The sequence below is a fragment of the Gymnodraco acuticeps genome, unplaced genomic scaffold (assembly GCF_902827175.1).
Source record: "Gymnodraco acuticeps unplaced genomic scaffold, fGymAcu1.1, whole genome shotgun sequence".
Lineage (NCBI taxonomy): Eukaryota > Metazoa > Chordata > Actinopteri > Perciformes > Bathydraconidae > Gymnodraco > Gymnodraco acuticeps.
In genome coordinates, this window is record NW_022989983.1 from 75,473 (window position 1) to 94,907 (window position 19,435).

A 19,435-nucleotide genomic window follows, 5' to 3' on the forward strand; every position below is an offset into this window, starting at 1 on the left:
TAAACAAAGTGTTGTTTCAGATGTTTCAGTAGTGGTACAAATCATGGATCATTTATGTAAAAAATATGTTATCATAAATAAAAGTCCTAATGATAACACCACTGCTGGGTTTATAGGTCAGTGCATATGTGAATGCAGTCTCCAGAACAATCAGACTTTGGGTTTTATACCAGAGGTTTGTTAGGGGTGTGAATATGTCTGTACACAATGGTTCAATTTGATTCGATAAATGTTACAAAATAATCCCCAATTCAAAATCGATTCTGGATTCAGTAAATGTACTCAAATAGCCGGTGTGACAAATGATGGCATTCAAGCCAAAAAGACACCGGAGACCACTTTGGGTATTGTCACTATGCAAGGACAAGTACTCAAAGTGGTTGCCTGTTATAAATACCTTGGTATCTGGCTTGATGATTGTCTCTCTTTTAAACTTCAGGTCAATAATCTGCTTAGAAAGCTGAGGGCTAGGTTTCTTTCTCAGAAACAAGTCCTGTTTCTCGCTTGAGGCCAGGAAAAGGCTAGTCTCTGTGACCTTTTGACCTGTGCTGGACTATGGTGATCTGGTCTATATGAATGCACCTGCCTATTACCTGATCAAGTTAGATGCCGCCTATCACAGCGCACTGAGATTTGTTACTAACTGTAAAGTATTAACCCATCACTGTACCCTGTATGCCAGGTTAGGTCTGCCTTCACTCACTGTACGGAGGCTCAGTCACTGGTACATGTTCATCTGCAAAGCCATGTTAGGTAAACTCCCATCTTACATCTGCTCTCTGATCACACGACGAATTGAAAGTAGCTATTGCCTGAGATCTCATGATGTGGTTTTGTTAAACGTGCCTAGTGCTAGGACTGTCTTAGGGACGAAAGCTTTTAGGTGCGCAGCTCCACTAACTTGGAACAGTCTTCAAAAAGAATGGAAACTGAGCAATCTGGTTCCACTACATGTTTTTAAAGCTCGGATAGATGCTATGCAATCAGATACTGTTGGTATCTGTACATGTCGTTAGGTATGTACATCCCTGTAACTTTGCTGTATGATGTCCTTTTTGTTTTTCTGTTGTTTTATGTCTTCATGTGGAACCTACTTGCAGGAGGTCTCCCTTGAAACAGAGATCGATGATCTCAATGGTATTCACCTGCTTAAATAAAGGTTTGAAATGAAATGAAAGCAGAGTAAAGTGTGTAATATTATGGGCTTTTCTATTTGAACTGGTTTCAATTACGTGAACACATAAAGGTTAACTTATGTGTATGTCATCTTGGAGAAACCAGCTCGAGTGCGCTAGAATTTGAAAGTACACACAACCGGAACAAATCTGCCCCTTCCTTCAGACTTCCTTCCAGAGCCCCTCCTCCAACACACACGAACACGCACATGACCAATGAGGGCACGAGATAAGTTTGTGCACAGGTGGAAGGCTGACAGGCAGGTAGGCCATCCAGTTACTTTAGCCGGGCCGGCTCAGATGATTGGTCGTGCTTTTTACAGCACTACGGCTTCCACTGATGAATTTTTTAAATCTCTTTTTTGTCAAAGCATTTCATTTATTCATTGCTATCGGGATGTTCCATTCCATGGAATATAACAAAAGTCTTTCTGAAATAGATGACATACCCCACCTTTAACCCAAAAGATAACTAACTCTAAATAACTAACTCTAACTCTAAATATAAGTGTTACATAAATAAACTTGCCTAAAAAGATAATTTTGTCATTCCTCACATTTAAAAATAACCACTATTTTACTGTAAATTAATTTTTGCTGGATTTAAGAAAAAGCTTGCAAGAATTATGAAAAAGGCTGCTATTAAGGGTTTAATTTATTTAGACAAATCACTCAAAAATGTTTGACGCAACCAATTACTCTCCATCGAGCAATATCAAGCTTCTTCTCTAGAACATTTTTTCAAACGTACAAGAAATATTTTTGGAAGTAATGAGTTGATTCAAAATCGTACTTACTTTACTTGTTATTGGATTAGTTTTTTAAGATGACTAGTATATCTAATCCTTCTTAAATAATACAAATGAGGTTGTTTAATGGTAAAATGAACATTCGTAGTCAGTGGAAACAAATACAGTTAGTGTGGTTAGATGTTTTCTTCACATATGACATCAGATACAGCTATATTGATGTCGCATGTTTTTCATGTGGGTAATTCTAACACCCTCTAAACAGAGATCAAAGGGAAACCATGTGACATGTTTACTGTTTTATGGTGAGAAATGAAGCTCTAAAATCTTTCTAGTATTTTTCGTGTGATAGCTGTCATAGCTGCTTAAATGCAGGCAACTCCAATAGGAATGAATGCGTCAGAACAAATCAAATACTTGTGGCTGATCACTTTTACTTTTTTGACTTCTTATGTCATCTCTGTACATGTAGGCTCATTGTACTAGATCAGGGGCTTTCCCCACCTTTCACTTCCTGTTTGTAATGGTTGTATTTCCCCCCTTCCTTATTTCTCTCTTTCTGTCTGTGTCCTCAGCGCTCCTGCCCTCAAGACTGTGAGCTGGATTCTGATTGGAGGAATGGAGTGCCAGTCTGTACTGCACAAGTGATCGGGGTATGTGTGACTAAGATGTCTCTTATTTCGTGTGTGTGTGTGTGTGTGTGTGTAACCCTGTTCAGTCAGACTATTAGGCTTATTTGTATCGAGCCGTAATAAGCTGGAAGCAGATCCCAACAGTCGATTCTGAGCTTTTCATCACTTTTATTGCGTCCAGAGAGCATTGATGAGGCCTGAATGTTGTGGAGAAAATATCTAATTACCATTTTACTGACCAATATTGCAAATTATTTTTGTATAAATGAAACTCCAAGACTGTGTTTGTGGGGCCTTTGAATTGCTGCCCACAAATAACACCAAATCATTTAGAAAGGTTTTTCAAATCTTAAGCCAATCAGAGCCACTTTAAAACGTCTGAGGAAGCAACAATTCCTGAGTTATATCAATAATAGGCTTAAAACAATGATATGATAATATCATTAATGTAATATTATTACATGTACATCCTGACATGGATCCGTCCACTCTGTAACTGCACAATATCTGTCTAAAAATGCTGTTAAATATTAGGGTATTTGGAGAAAGACTCTGCGCTCATTTAAATATATCTCTTGTGAAAATGTAATAATATCAAATTAACGTTTATTTGCGTTCATTTATATTTTCATGCATCAATTCTATTTTCACCTATAACAATCCCTCGACCAGTCAATCCACTCTGTTTCCTGTAACCTTGTCAATAATTGAGATGTAAGTATTTAATACATTTTAAATAGAGTATGGCACAATTTTAATATCTTTCAAATGTATTAATATGAGAATTAGTGCTCCAACATTTAATAGTATTAATAATAGTAATGACAATAATAAATTCATTTAATTAAATATCTGTTAATCCAGCACATTGCCCTCAATCTCAGAGTTGCACCGTCAGCAGCTTTGTGTTCTCCTTTTGTTTTTTAATATCTTCTTCGTTCTGTCGTCTTCCTGTCCCTCCGCTCACCTCTGTCCGCACGCTGAGCTCTGATTGGCTGAGCACTTTCTGCACTACAGTCTGGCTGCTTGCCAGTGGCTGCCGTGCCCCCTGATCAGAAGAGAATGTGACATTTGTGCAGAGGTAATGGAATCTGCGTGCAATTAAATCTCTGACTGTGAAGAGGAGTCTATCTCCCCATCTCCAGCAGCAGGGGGGGGTCAGGCGCAATGATGAAACCTTCCCAGCAGGCCGCCTCGCCGCACTCTCTTTCCCAATCTCCACGTCAGGTGGTGTTTCTTAACTTCGCCCTGCCTCTATCTGGCAATTAATTACAGAAAACGTCCATTAGGAATCCCTCCAAATATTGCGTAAGAAGAATTAATATTCAATTATAAAAATGACATTACACGGCCGCGACGTCACCAATACTTTAATGAATTCTGCTGCAGGCGACAGTTGTTATTTGGTGGTTGTCGTGCCATTAAGCATGCTTTGATTCCTTTTTTATTTTGTTGGGGGAGGTGCTAGAGAGCAAGACGGAGAGAAAGGGAAGGAGGCAGAGGGCAGGTTCATGCGTGGCTGAGCAGAGGGTCATTTCTCTCTGCTGCCCTGCCACTACACTTAACGCCTCATTTGTGGGCTTTGCGGCCAATGGCTTGAGTGTCTGATCCGTTGCCATAAAAGGCAGCTTTTTCCTCTCTGCTGATGGGGCACTTGCTTGTGGGTTAATACCAGAGCCCCTTCTCTATAGGAGGACTCATATCTAATGGATGTGCGCATCCCCATCAGCAGAGCTCATAAACATAAAACTCTCTGCTGGGTAAGAGTGCACAGCCACGCCATGCAAGCATTTCCCCTTGAACTCGTGTAGGAGTGGTTCCTATCCCTGTTCCTGGTGCGTGCTGGGTGGACGGACATGCAGGATATCCAGGTCAAAGTTTGACTAAATCCTCCCTGTTTCCCTCACACACCCTGTGCTGTGCTACAATGACACAGTGTTAGTTTATACTTCTCTTCAGACCAGAAACTACACTTAAAATTCAATATGAAGGCATGTTCATTTAAACCGTAAGATTACATGTTTTACTTGCTGCTACCAAGCTTTAAGCTCTGATTGGTTAGCTGTCCGGCTCTGTTGTGATTGGTCAACTGCTTAGATATGTCCCGCCCCTTAGTTTATACAAAGTGTTGGGACGCTAGCCAATATAAGTGCTCGTGTTACCTAATGATGTCATTATGTTACTTTTAAGTGAACAAAGGAGTCCAATGGAGGCGTTTCAGGCAGGGGGAAACTCCCGTTGGAGGGAACTTTTGATTGTAGCCTTTGCAGACTATTTACAAACACAGAAACCTATATAACACACAAAAGGAAAGGGAAAAACCCAAAAAGCAGAATAGCGCCCTTTTTAAATCCTGCCTCCAATCTGCTCCGTTACGTCTTTTTGGGCCTAAATGATGACACGGTCTCTCATTGAAGTTGTCGTACCACCGTTTGGCCACTACGAACATTTGCCTCAGCCCCCGGCTAACTTAATGTAGGCTTGCCTATCGGCATGGTCTGATCCCAAGTACACGCTATACGACGGCCCTAATGTGACTGTTTTTCTGTCGACTCTTCCTTTCACTTCGAGCTTCCCTGGTAATGCATTTTGTCACGATGAATTATTAATGTCGGCCTCGGTTGAAGCGAGTATTGTCTCAGAAAATAAGAGGGTCACTCCGGTTCTTCTTTTCTCCTCACCCCAGGGTTAATTTGAACCAACAATCAAATGAACCTCCCCATTTCCCTGCTGAACTGCGGGTCGTAATAAAAATAACTGCCGCGTCTCAACTTTATCCACCAGCATCCTGCTAAACAAACACAACTCTCTCCGTTTTCCTTCTCTGAGCTGTGTTGTGAGGGAAAGGAGAGACAGAAAAACTCCATTAGTGTCATTCCTTTGGTGAATTAGATCAGGCTGACAGATGGATGCGGAGAATTGTTTTAATTGTATAATTATCCGTAGCCAGCCACTTGTGCGGAAAAGTGCCGTGATGTGGGTGAGGGCCGAGGAAGAGCACATTTTGGCCTATGTGCTTATTTAATCTTGGTACAGGAAATGAACAACAATCGGGGGTCCTGAGGATAACACATAAACACACTCACACCCCCCCTGGGCAGGTTGTGACATGCTCAGTGAGACGCTGCTCTTTAATGTGACGTGTCTGGCCAATGAGCCTTTCCTTAGGCAAAGAGGGGAAGAGAGGATCAAGATGGCACAAATTAACACAAATAATAGAATACATAAGAAAAAAATGCCGCTCTGAAGAAAGCACTCTATTTCTGACTACAAAGCTAAAACACTTAACACACAAAATATTTGGCTTTTTTGTATCTGTTGCTTGTTCCCCACAGTTCTTTTTTTCCATGAATGACTTTGCATGAAGTGCCTATCTTAACTGCCAATTTGGTTGGAAAATAATAACAGTTATCATCTCTTCCTGTTTCAAACAGTGAGGCTCTATTTTACTGAGACAACTTGTTGTATCCAGAATGCTTAACTGTGAGAATAATTTATTTGAGTGTTACTTCCTTCACCCTTTAACTCAGATCATGGTTTTATGCATTTGAATAGAAGTCACATTGTATCCTTTACATGCAGAATGTCATCACTGTTGGAGCATTTAAGTGCTTACAATGTAGTGCTTTTCTAACTCAGGCTTTGTGTACAGAATAAACAGTAAAGGCTCAGGATGCCCTTATTTTGTTATCATGTTTAGCTATATTTATCATATACAGAACATGTTGATTTATATGGCAATTTAAAGAGGCCCTAATATAATTGTAGAGGTTTACCCTTTCCTAAAGTGGAACTCTTCTTGCGACAACACAATCTTTGGATATTTAAATCTATATATGACCATTTGAATTTCAGAAATCAGTAAGAAATGACATTACATAAGAAAAACTTGTCTCATGTAACGCCTACAAGACAGCATTCAGGCTAACTGTCTCACAGTGTTGACAGGTCAGTTACTGAGTGGTTTTTCGAGCTCAGGCCAAACTCTGCAGTCAGCAGCTGCATGCAATTTTCAGCTCAACTCAATGAAGTGTAATAAGGCAATGCAAGAGGAGTACTGTGGGCCTGGATGCTCTCACTCTTCACGGAAACATTGATAATGGCACATAAAACAAGAAGAGTATTCATGATAAGTGTCGCTGCTACCAGATAAATCCCCTTTTATTGAGTCGTTGCTTTTTGTGTCTATAATCCAAAACATTTAATTCTATTGAACACAGGTTGGTTTGTCATCATAACAAGCTTTGATACCTAATCAAATGATGTACAGCCTGGCGACACAAAGCGCTTCATGCACGGAGAGCTTGTCATGTCTCCGTTGTTGCCTCCGTCATGCTCTGTTGCTCAGTTGCATCTCCTGTGATAATGCACGGGGGGATTAGCAGGTAACAAAGCAGCAGTGCTCCTCTGAGGATGCGGCGCGTGGCTTTGAACGTCTCCTACAGTACTTCATAAACGGAGGAAAAGGGGGGGGGGGGCAGCAACACCAAAGGTGATTTCCCAGCGACACAGGGAGCCTCGTCCTGGATAATGCAGTCATGAAAAGGTGACAGGAAGGACCGAGGGTCTGGAAGGGAGCCGGGGCAGCTGGTCAGAGAATAGGAAGCGCTGAGCGGCGGGGCTAAAGTGCAGCGAGGAGCAAATGAAAGCTCATATCTGCCGTCTGCCTCGCCTCCCTGCACTTTCCTGTTTGGACTTGAAGGTGATTGGGAGCCAAGGCGGTGACAGTTGACGGAAGCGGCGCGGAGGAGAGAGTATTTATTTACAGTGAGATGCAGCGATGCTTGTTCAGGATGCGGTTTCACGCAGGATGTGCCGCCCACCCCACACACACACACACACACACACACACACACACACACACACACACACACACACACACACACACACACACACACACACACACACACACACACACACACACACACACACACACCTCTCCTCCCATCTTCTCCACCCTCACTCTACAATCCCCAGGTTTGATCGAGAATGGGAAGTGGGTTATCAGGGGGAGGAGGAGGGCTGTATTGTGTAAGAGGCTGGGCCTGGATGCAGAGCTCACTCAGCAGGCCTTCCTGCCGGGCCCGGGAGGTGGTACCAAAGTCAACACAGGTCACTGAGAAAAAAAGGGCGTGTGAAGACTTAAGATTGCATTGTGGGACAAAGATTGTCTCTAGCAACAAAACAAAAAAGAAAAGGAAAACCACGTTTGAAGTATAGAGAAAAAGAACAAATTGAGAACATGAGAAAGTGTTAAAGAGAGGGAGTGTTTTAAGACAGTCCAAAAGAGTGTGTGTGTGTGTGTGTTGCCAGGAATTCCACCTTGTAAAGCTAGGTTTGAGAGGGGGGGTTGATGGTGTGTAAATCACAGTAATTACAATGTGGTTGCAGTACAATTACCTTTGTCGTCACCCTACAATACAGTTTTCACATTACGGTAAAGTGCTCGTTTTGGAGATGCAAGTGTGTCCTGCATTATTTCATACCGCACAGGAGTGGAGATGCAGGAAATATGACTTCATTTGGGGGATAGAAGTTAACATGTAGCCGGTTTTCACTGGCTTTCATCTGGCGGCGTGTTGGGCAGCACTGTGAGCAGTGTTGGAAGAAGTATTGGGGTTATTTGGTTTAGAAAAAGTATGAACACCACACTGTTAAATTCTCTGTTGGATGTAAAAAATCTTGTAAAAATATAATAAGCGAAAGTTATATGTTAAAATGCTCCTATGCAGAACATAATTAAATTGATACAACAAAAAACACCCCAAAAACTCAAAATGTGTTAAAAAAACCTTAAAGTTTATAAATGATAAATCATTTTCTCAGTTGATTGTAAGAAAAATCTGTTATTGTATAAACTATTGCCTAGTTTCATTTAAACGGGAGAGGATTAGCGCCTTTCCCTTTGTGATCTGACAAAAAGTGATTTTTGTTTTATGCAGAAATCCTAATGTAAAGTCTTCGTATTGAAGGAACAATTATAATATTCCCTATTGTAGTGAAATGGGAGTATAAAGTAGTATTAAAAGAACATGTTCAAGTAAAGTAAAAGTACCTCAAAATCGTACTTGAGTAAATCTACTCAGATTCCATGACTGCATGTGAGTGTGCTGAAGAGGTGAGCCACACAGCTCTCTGCCCACTAGCTGTTATGTCGGCATTAACCCTCCCCAAAGTTTCAAAGGCAGCTTTTACGAGCTGCCTTACGGCCTCATCTATGCGGACAGCGGCATCTAAACTCTGGAGAACCTGCCACATAAAACGCACATCTGTTAAAGCCCAAATTGTAAAAACAGCCCCCGCATGTCCAGGCAGCGTCGAGTTAATCATACACTACAATCATACAAAGTGCAGCTTTTAACAATCCCCGCAGCAACGGCAGCAGGCATTGTCTCAAATTCACTTCTTTTGATCAGCTGTTTGCCTACTATAGGTTGATGTCTTTTTTTGTTTTTGACCTTTTAAAGAGTATCTTAGTTGAATTTTTGTAGGTATACTAGAAGGACTGGGTTAATCGTTTTAATGAATATAATCAACAGTTAGGATGAAGCGGCCATTGGCATCCCTTTTTGAAAAGCAGGCAACAAAAAGCACAAACATCTCCCCTTCACTGGCTGCCCGAATCCTCTTCAAGACGCTGGTACTTGCCTACCTTGCTGTGAATGGATCCTTCCTACCAGCCCGTGCACTTTGTTGTGCAACGGCCAATCGGCTTGGTACTCCCTCATTGGGAGTTGGACCCAGATACACCTAAACTAAAACAGTCCTGTTTGCCATCCTGGCTCCATAATGGTCGAACGAGCAGCCCATTTGAAACCAGTAAAGCAGAAAGATTGCACAGACTGGCCAATAAAACCAACACACACAACAACAAAAAAAGGGTTCATCCCATTTATACCTCATTCACACCAACGCAACTCCGGTTCAAGCTCCGTGCTAGAGCTTTTCAGGTTCAGAACCGGTTCTTCGGTTTAGCTCCGGCTCTTTTCACACTGCCCAGAGTCCGACCGGTGCTGCGTCATTGCGTCATCGTTTGCGTCATGACGTAACCGTTTGCGTGCCTGCTTCATAAAGCCAAACCGCCCGGAAACCCCTCACAGCTGACACCGACAACAACAACAATGGCCGATTGTGCTCCAGCTTCCTCTGTACCTCTTCGGAAGACCAGATTCCCAGTAGGTAGCTGGTCTCTTCAGTGGACCACTGCTGCTTGTTAAGTTTCTCCATCGTTGTGTACAAGCTGGATAAAACGCCGGCTTTTTGTTGTTGTTCAGGAGTTGATCCGCCCCTGCCCCTGCCCCCGCCTCGACGTAAGCGGGCCGTATGTGGTGCTTTTGCTCTGGCCGGACAATTTTTTGGTGCTCGAAATGAACCGGATTCCGGAGCTAAGAGGCTGCTCCGCTGCAGTGTGAACAGGAAAACCCGGTGCTTTTCAAGCTCCAGTTCCGAACCGGCCCTGAAACACCGTTGGTGTGAATGAGGTATTAGACTCATGCACCAGCACTAACAATGGTTTTGCTTGCTTTTACATTTGACAGCTTCACCTTGAGTAACACAATCACCCACAAATAGAACAACAAACAACTTTAAGAGAATTTGGAAACCTATGATATTAGTCAAGGGCTGTACCGCATTATTAACAAACAAATGAAATAACGTGTGTATATTCCCCAAAATGTTCCTTTCCCCATGCTACACGCTTAACCCAAGTTTAATGAAAATCGGACCAGTATTGTATATTTTAGGGTTAGGGCAACCAGGGCATTTAATGGAGAGACAGATTTCAAAAGGGAGACAGAGGGGATGGTAAATGTTCCCTTGGTCGAATTTGAACCCAAGTCCTTTGCGGCGGGGACTCAGCCCCAAATGAGCTATACGGTGGCTCAGGACCAGTTGTTTTTCTGGCTGAGTTAATAATTGAGGATTTCTGTTGCTTAAAAAAGCCATGCGTAGCAGGCTAGTTGCAGAACCAAATAATGGCAAGTATTATGCTCAGTCTTGAGGTTAACACCACAGCACAGATGCTATTAAAAGATCTGTGAGTGATGCAACGTTGGCAGCAGTTGTCATTACAGGGACACAGTTATTACACACTCTTTTCACTTTAGCCTCTTAAAGAGGAAGTGTGGTTTCTCTCCTTAGTCGGCCTCGGTCCTGAAAGAAACAACACATCACAAACAACATAAATCTCAGCGATGATTTGAGGTCTGGCATCTGGCAAATAACCTGAGTGAGGAGAGCTCTGCAGTTATGAGCGTGAAGGGGGCCAGGCAACCACCATTCCTGTTGGGAAGAGCCATGACATGCACACATTGTTGGTGGGTTGTAGCCATAGACTGTACTGTATATATAAACAATTGTAGCACAAGAAAAACCTGTTTAAGTATATTTTATAAATGTTGTATATAGATATGATTTATTTGGCTGAAATAACACTTTGGCTTGGTTTGGCACAGTCAAATTACTTTTGAAAATTGATCTCTTATCAGTGTTGCTTTTTGTTTTAAGGGTGTTAAAGAGACCTTGTTATGCAGGATAGGCTAAGAAGCGGTTTACCAATCAAAAACATTTTCTGCTGTCATGATACCATTCATGAAGAGAACTTGCCACAACGCTGGTGACGGGGGCCCATTATTTCCTGCGACGTGTGAAACCAAAATCTTCCTGTCTCATACAAAATATCCAGCTCTTCTGGGGATCTGGGCCCATAGGGAATACACACTTGCACTTTCCTTAAGCCCTGGACCTATCCTTTACGTCAAAGTTGCAGATTTCACGACTTTTAGGACCTAAGGATTTCAGTATGGGATATTCAAGTGTTCGTATTGGCTAGTTGATTTGGGTCAATTATAAGCCTCTGCTGATTTTCAGACGTCTCATTCCCGATGCAAATCAATGGGGAACATTTTGTTTGTGCCCATTGACAACCAAGACTCACACAGAAGTGTTTGGCCACTACGAAAAAATCTTCTCCAGCGCCTGGCTCACTTCCTTGGGGCTTGTTCCACCATTTTGAAGCCAGGATATAGCAAACAGCCAAATTGATAATTGAATCGATTAACAAAGTTGAGTTTCTAGAAAAGCGCTATATAAGTATTATTATTATTATTAATAATTGAAAATGACAACACGGTTACAAATAGCATGAATGTGTTTTTTACTGTGATAGCAAGGGCTCTGTTTGAACTGGGTGTTGGCCCTAATAGATGTTTGCAAGATGAGCTCAATTGGGTGAGTCATAATTAGACCTATTAGCTGAGTTTTATTAAATGCCCCAATCCAAAGGAAAATGAATCTGTTGTGGAACATTTCCCTCCCAGCATAACAGGAGAATGGACTGGTAAAAGGCAAATAATATATGTGTGAGATTGATCAGTGAGTAGCGACCCCATTATCTCCTGAGATGTTAATTACACTGTGCTTGGCTCGCATGTCAAACGGCAGATAATTGAAGAAGGTAAAAGATGTGCCACACTTTATTTATGCTGTCACTTGGAGCTGGAGGAAGATCGCCTCTCGCATGGGCTTTTAATTCCCCTTCTTTCTTACCTCTTTTTTTGCTCTGTTGTATTTATTGTTGGGTAATATTAAATTGTCAGAGTTGATCATTTTGCAAGGATATTATTCGCCATCATTACCATTGCCTGTGTGTATGGACACTCACACGGCTATTCTCCCCTGTCCCTGTATTCCCTGCCCTTTTTAAAGGTCTTGTATATAAACCATTTAACAAAATATTAGCATGGTCTAAATTTAGTGATGAAGAAATCCTCAACTGCAGATGTTGCCACAGCTATGTATGAATGCAATACATTAGCAAAGCCAATAGCCTTAACAGATAAAATGTATCTGCTGTTTATTCCTTTTTACTTACTTTTGATATCACTTGCTATTTACAAATATCGGTACCACTTTACAATAAGACTACCCGTATAAAGGGTTTACGAATAGTTTAATTAATTAAGTTGTGAACACTTTATAAATCATTAATAAGCTTTTATAAGACAGGGCAACTGTGACCGGTTGCTTGCCAAATAGTGAGCCCACATGCATCTGCTATGTCTTATATTGGCTACCTAGCTTACTTCTTCTTCATCAGCCAGCATCCTTGGTATCTGCTGCTCACTGAGGTGATTCTCGCTAAGTAGCCAATATAAGGCTTCGTCATCTTGCCAAATAGTGAGCCTGTGTTGATGCATGACAACTAAGTTAGAACTGGTTTATAAATGGTTCTTAATGATTAATAAAGTGTTTACAACCTAATTATTAACCCTTTATGGATCCTTTATAAGGGTAGTCTTATTGTAAAGTGGTACCCAAATATCTGATGTGTAAGCTTGCAGTCAAACTTATATAGGAATACATCTAAATGATTTCACACACACACAGATTGTATTCAATACACGTTCATGATGCACACTTATTTTGGAACATTTTTGATTAACTCAAGTTGGCACAAGGAGCTGATTACGTTGTGTATTTTAACTAAATTCCACTTTTAAAACGGCATCTTTAGGAATATTTGTGCCCCTGCAGTTTTGCCAAAATATAATTTTTGTTATTCAACATATTTGTTCAGTGCCTTCGTTACATTTGTATGAAAACATGTGACTGTAATGGCACAAAATACGTCTCATCCTGAAAATGACCCTCATATATCCTGAAGTCCATATGCAGTGAAGTCAGGCTCCATATATACCACAATCGGACATACATTGTAACCCCCTTCATATTTATTTTATGCAAATAAACAAAATTGACATTAACCAAATGACGATAAGGTTAGATACAATATTGCGGCAGTGGCTACAGCTTCTAGATGAAGACAGTAAAATGGGCAAGACGAATAAAAAGGAGAGGAATAGAGAGGATGGAAACATGTATTTTGGACAGTCTCGCAGTATCTGCCAGAGTGCTTCTCTGAAATGCAAACCGAGGTGAGAGGGTGCAAAAAGCACTAGAAGCCCTTTAAAAGGTTTCTGTTGTGAGAGCAGTTCCCCCACCTGAGCGGCTTCATGTCTGTAAACATGTCTGTAAACTTCCTATTGACGGTGCGTACGCCATAAGGGACACAGCGTTCTTTAAAGAAAAAACATATTGTTTGTCATTTCATGTGTTTTTATAAGAGATGGCGTCAAAACTGTGGTTTCCTGTGGAGAACTGAGTTGTCTCTGGTGCTGCAATTCACAAGTGAACGTACACCCACACAAAGACACACACTTCTGAGTCCTCTTCTCCTTTTTGTGTTGATGTCCTATCTGTGGGAGGAGCCTTGAGGGAGTTGCTAAGGCTGTGGTCATCTTCACACCTCTGATGAAGGACTGTCGCTGCACACATGATTTAGTGCATCACCTGGTGGACACTGATAAGAATGAGCACTGCATGATGGGAAACCACAACCCCCTGCGTACACTATATACAGTCAGATGAACCTACCGCTGCACGTGGCTTCATACAGAGACAGTTTTCCCTTTCTGGTTTGCAGATGACTTTCACTCATTTGGATTTGTGCTGCTTTTACCACCAGTCAAAGTCCTAGTTTATTTTGACATCAGTACAGATTATGACAATGATTCATCATAATGAATCCATACTCCATAAATACAAGAAGCTTGTTCTTAAATCTATGCTATTTGTCAGGTTCAGAAATATGATCTGGTTTGGATTGGGAGTCAGTCGTCACATGACATGGAGGCTAGTGGAAAGAAAGGAGATGATGATGAAATGATTTCCCAGCATATTTTATAAGATTAATTATTGGCATAATCAAAAAGTTGTTCTTTTTATACAAATACAAATCTATTATCATTTTTAAAGCCAAATCTTCTCTAAATAATAATAATAAGCATGGGTGAATTAAAAGCAACATTGGTTTTGAGACATTTAAACAACTGATTGATGGTCCCTAATTAAGAATGATTACACTGCTTGGATAAATACACAATTCTAATTGGTCAATTTTGATCGTCTGCTATTTCTCAATATTTCTCAATAGCAGACTGTTGCTAAGGTTGCTCTGATCAAGGGACCAAGTGCAGTCATATCCATGCGCTGAAAGAAGTCCGGTCAATTTAATGCCAGCTTAAATTAAATGAACACTTCAGGTTAAGTTAGGACATGAGAAAACACCATGGAGTACCTTTTGAATATTGATTTCGATATTAATAAAGAGCACAATTATTTGGATCCTTAATGGCTAAACCGTCCCCAGAATATAGAAAATAAAAAGAGATCAAGAGAAGGAAAGAGGTTAAACGACAGAGAGCTGGACGTCAGAGAAATCTGCAGAAGAAGACAGACAGGAAGTCAACAGAGGGAACACGGTATGGGCTCTGGCCGTGTTTAAAGACTGGTTAATGGAAAATAAATAAGAAGAACAGACTCTGACAGTTACGGGACCGATAACCTGGATCAGTCATCATACGTTGCTGTTGTAACAAAAGTTGTATTGTCTTTCAGTCAAATTTAGGTCAATCAAATCCTGTTTAGCTCAAACTATTTTGCCAAATTGTATATGTATTCATTATTTAGCCGAGTAACAAACATTTCAATTATTATGTAACACCGTTACTTCTAACATTCATACTCTGTAGGCGGTAGTTAGCCTTTGCCCCCCCCCCCTCCTCTCCCTACCCCTCTGCTCTGTACCAACATCTAAAACCCATTAGCATCTCTCCACTTGTTTATCTGCAGACTAGAAGGCTCCATAAGGCAGACAATGAAATAAGGTTTTTTTATGGTATTACGTTTGAAGTGTTTTTCTCATTTTGGCCACTTCTTGTTTGCCGGAGAAAGACCTCAGCTCTCAGATGCCAGCGAGCGGTGTTTTGCCGCGGCGCTGCAGCCTTATCTGTGCTCGAGGTCTCTACTTTAATGGGCTTTATTGATCTAAACAACATCAGGGGTTGCGGTGATGTTATTAAGGCAGAGATAACTTATGTGTAATTCCACTCCAACAATATATTAGCCTTTTATTGGTCTAAATAACTTTGCCTTTTAGACAGTAATGCACCAGTAAGTCACAGCGGCTCTTCATGTCGGCAGGATCTTAATAAAGCATTTCCTCTGGCCATCCTGCTGCGGAGAGAGTGAAAAACGACAGGTTAAAAGGCATGCTGGGAAGTTTCCATGCCATCACTGTAAATTATCTCTTTTGAATACATAAATAAAGCGATAAGAGAGCTGTGAACGAGAATGAGGTAGGGGGGGGGATTGGGTGGAAGTTTGTTACCAACATGTGTTGCAAGCTTTTTCTCAGTTTCACACGTAGAGGTGAGGAGGAACGCTGCAGGCTCCAAAATAAATCTGCAATGTGTGCAGCATCATGGAGGCAGAGCAGTGTTGTAACCATGTGGCTTCATACATGTTAATTGAGATAAACCAAGCAATTAATCAATAATTCGATTTTTTTTTAAGACACTGCTTGGGATCTGATAACATATATGAGCAACTTTACATAATTGTTTGCCAGTTTATAGCATTAACAATTAAAGGGGCCCTATCATTTTCAGGTTGATATTTGTATGTTGTGCCTCTCTCCTGCGACATGTCTCCATGCTTTCATGTTCAAAAAGCTCTTTATTTTTCTCATACTGCCTGTCTTTTCACCCTCTGTCTGAAACCAGAGCCCAGTCTGCTCTGATTGGTTAGCTGTCCGGCTCTGTTGTGATTGGTCAACCGCTTAGAGATGTCCCGACCCTTAGCCTATCACGTATAATGTGTTGGAGCGCTATCCAATAGAAGCGTGAGTGTTGCGTAGTGATGTCATGTCAGGGACGTAAACAATGGAGACCAATGGAGGCATTTCAGACAGAGGGGGGGGGGACTTTGGGATTTTGCTTTTGCAGACCATTTACATGCACTAAAACCTATATAGCACACTACAGGAAAGGGAAAACCCCAAAAAGCAGAGGGCCTCGTTAAAGGGAAATATCTAGCGCCTCATACAGCCCCACTACAAAAAATATGAATTGTCCCTTTAATACAGAAACATGTAAATAATAATACATAACGATGACAACATAGATACAAAATCCAGCTTTTTCCTCAAGGTTTGTTTGAACATAACAAAATGCAAATATTATGAACGATGATTTAGCCACAACTCTAAGAGTTAAAATGTAAATGAAATAAAGGCATTTATTTCATTAGTGTTTTATTTATTGTTAGATGTTCTTGAATGAATTCATGGTGCATTGTGTGTCTGCAAACTTCTTAACGGACAGTTGCAATATGTCTTGCCTTCCAAGGGCAGCATATATCTAATATTTATACGAAATAACGAACCCATTTATCTGGAAGTGTATTTTCAAGGGGTGGGCATGGGGGGGGGGGGAGGGCTTCATAATTTGCAGCTATTTAAAGCCTCGGTTTTGGTAATGAATTATTTTGTCATCTCGACTGTGATGAGATTCATCTTTAATAACTGTAACAATTATTTTATTAAAAAGAGAAGCCATGCATTATGGCTATCTCGCCAAGGTCTCAAGCTGGAAGGGAATTCTCATTAAGAGCATTATATTACCCCCGGTGTGCTTTCAGCTGGATGTCCCGCTGAAATTACATTAGGTGTCAACAATGTTTGTGTTAGAAGTAAGCAGTCATATTTACAGAGGCTAGCGTTTTCATTTGCCGCCTGACACCGGGAGATGTATTAAAAATGATACTAATGCTCTGTATCTGATTAAGTCACTTAGAGAGAAACTCCTCTAAAGTGTTGACTTTTAATATAAAGGCAAAAGCATAAATCTTTGTTCGATGAACTTTTGATTGCCCGAGATTATTTAGTGATTTATTTAGTTGGCTCAAAGCACTGTTATCCCTTCCTCTTCTCATACTAAACATTCAGATCCTTCCCGAACTGCAAGCATCAGGTTGTTTGTGTCAAGATTGATTTATCCGTGTCTTTTCATCTACATCCTGTGTTTCTTCTGATGGTTAGCGTGGTGCGCTACGTTGTGTTATGCTAATGGTTTCAGGCCCGGGGTTGCTGCTAATGACACGGTTGTAATTGTTTGTCAGTGTGATAATGTGTGATTTCATATTTCCATGTGAAGTTGGACATTTGATGAAGGAGGGATGTTGTCAGGAAGACAAAGTGCTGTCATTTGTCACCGGCTAAATGAGCTCCTCTTGGCTTTCAATAGCAATATAATATTCACACATCTCCTTTCCTTAGTTTTTGGGCTGTTGCCATGATGTCCACATCCTTCAGAGCATCAATGAGAGAGGTTGTGTTCTGTGCTGACGTTTAGAAATCTGTTAACTGTATTTCACCGAAACACAGAAGTGAAAATAGAGTGTGGTAATCTTTTATTCTTAGTGTTTGCTAGGAGTCGTCACTTCCTTAAACATTTTCAAACCATTTCATCATCTTCACAGCAGTGGTGTAGTAGTGTAAGTATATTAACTCAAGTACTGTACCAAAGTACAATTTTTAAATACTTCACGAGAATATTTTGATTTCATGATACTTTATACTTCTTTTCCACTACATTTAAGAAACCAATATTGTCCTTTTTACTCCACTACCATTAAAAGTGCCCTATTGTGCTCCTTTCCAGGTTCATATGTATATGTTGTGTCACACTGTGACATGTCTACTTGTTTTAATGTTAATTTCAATAATCAATAATAAAAAATCAAGAAATGTAAAATATGTGATTCTCAATATAAGCCATTAGGGATAGCAAGTACTTCTACTTTTTGTATTTAAGTATATTTTGATGCCCATACTTGTGTACTTTTATGTAAGTAATATTTACTTTAAAGTATGTACTTCTTCCTCCTTTCTGAAAGAGAAGACTGTGTCCCTGTGTACACTGAGGATTTTAAATAGCTTCTGCATTTTGTAATATGACAAACTCATGAGGCACATAATTGCAGCCATTGTAGCAGAGGATTGTTGGCCTGCCTTCGTACTTTCCAAAGTCTTTGAAGTACTCGCCCCCTGAACAGACTGCTTCTGTTTCTGATTAGTCTGATCCCATATTGTGGGGTTGGGGGGGCAGATCCCTGCTAGTTAACAATGTAATGAGATAAACAAGCCAAACAAAGGAGAGGTAGAGTGAATGGGTCTCCAGAGGGAGCTACTTATTGTCCCATTGCCCCTCATGTCTTCCGTATCGATTCATGTCTTCCTTCCTAACGCTGCGTCCTCTGTAGCACACGCAGGGCGGGGTAATCAGCTAAATGTAGCCTCTGCTTTCTTATTACTACCTGGGTGCTTAACACTGATATTTCTTCCCCCTCTTCAAGGACAAACGGTGTAGAAGGCAGATCCCGTGTGAAGTCCCCGAGCTCTCGCCGAGCAGCAGATCCCTTTTCAGTGCCAGCTGTTCTCTCAGATACATCCGGCCGTTCTGAAATTCTCTTAATATAATTCTGGGGGGGGGGTAGGCTCAGGAGAATTGTGCAAAACAAGCGTGCCAGCCAGGAGAACGTTGCATTTTTCATCAGCGGCCTCAACTCGCTGAGTTAGTGGGCAGCGCTCTCATTCATGAGCAGATGTTCAGCGCGCTTACACTCTGCAGTTAATGTGAACTTACTGGCCTCTCCGCCATTGGCTGCAAGGACGTTGGCAGCGACCTGGCATCTGAGAATTACTCCCAGTAAAAGACGCGGGGCCTGGAAAGCACCGGCCTTTTTTAGCCACTTCCCGGCCCCGGGAGCTGGATCCCGGACAGGGGAAGGCTCTGACAGCCCATCCGTCTTGGACCGGACAGTGATGGAGCGCTTACCACTGTTTGCTCGGGGAATAGCGAGGAAATTCCTGAAGATAATGTCCACAAGTTAATTTCTAATGCCTTGCTCAGCAGGTGCCTGTATGAGCATTACATATAAGTACATGAAAGTACCATCCCCCGTATAAACTAGTTTT

The 19,435-nt window shown here is 41.2% G+C and overlaps 1 protein-coding gene across 13 annotated transcripts in view; it reads left to right on the plus strand.

The window, feature by feature from the left end:
- foxp1b (forkhead box P1b) overlaps positions 1-19,435 on the plus strand; it is a 210,224-nt gene that overhangs the window by 23,525 nt on the left and 167,264 nt on the right. For all 13 annotated transcript variants that reach the window (XR_004568602.1, XM_034212290.1, XM_034212288.1 and 10 more), the window contains one exon: positions 2,500-2,577. The gene's annotated coding sequence lies outside the window, so the exon portion shown is untranslated. The remainder of the gene's footprint in view (positions 1-2,499; positions 2,578-19,435) is intronic.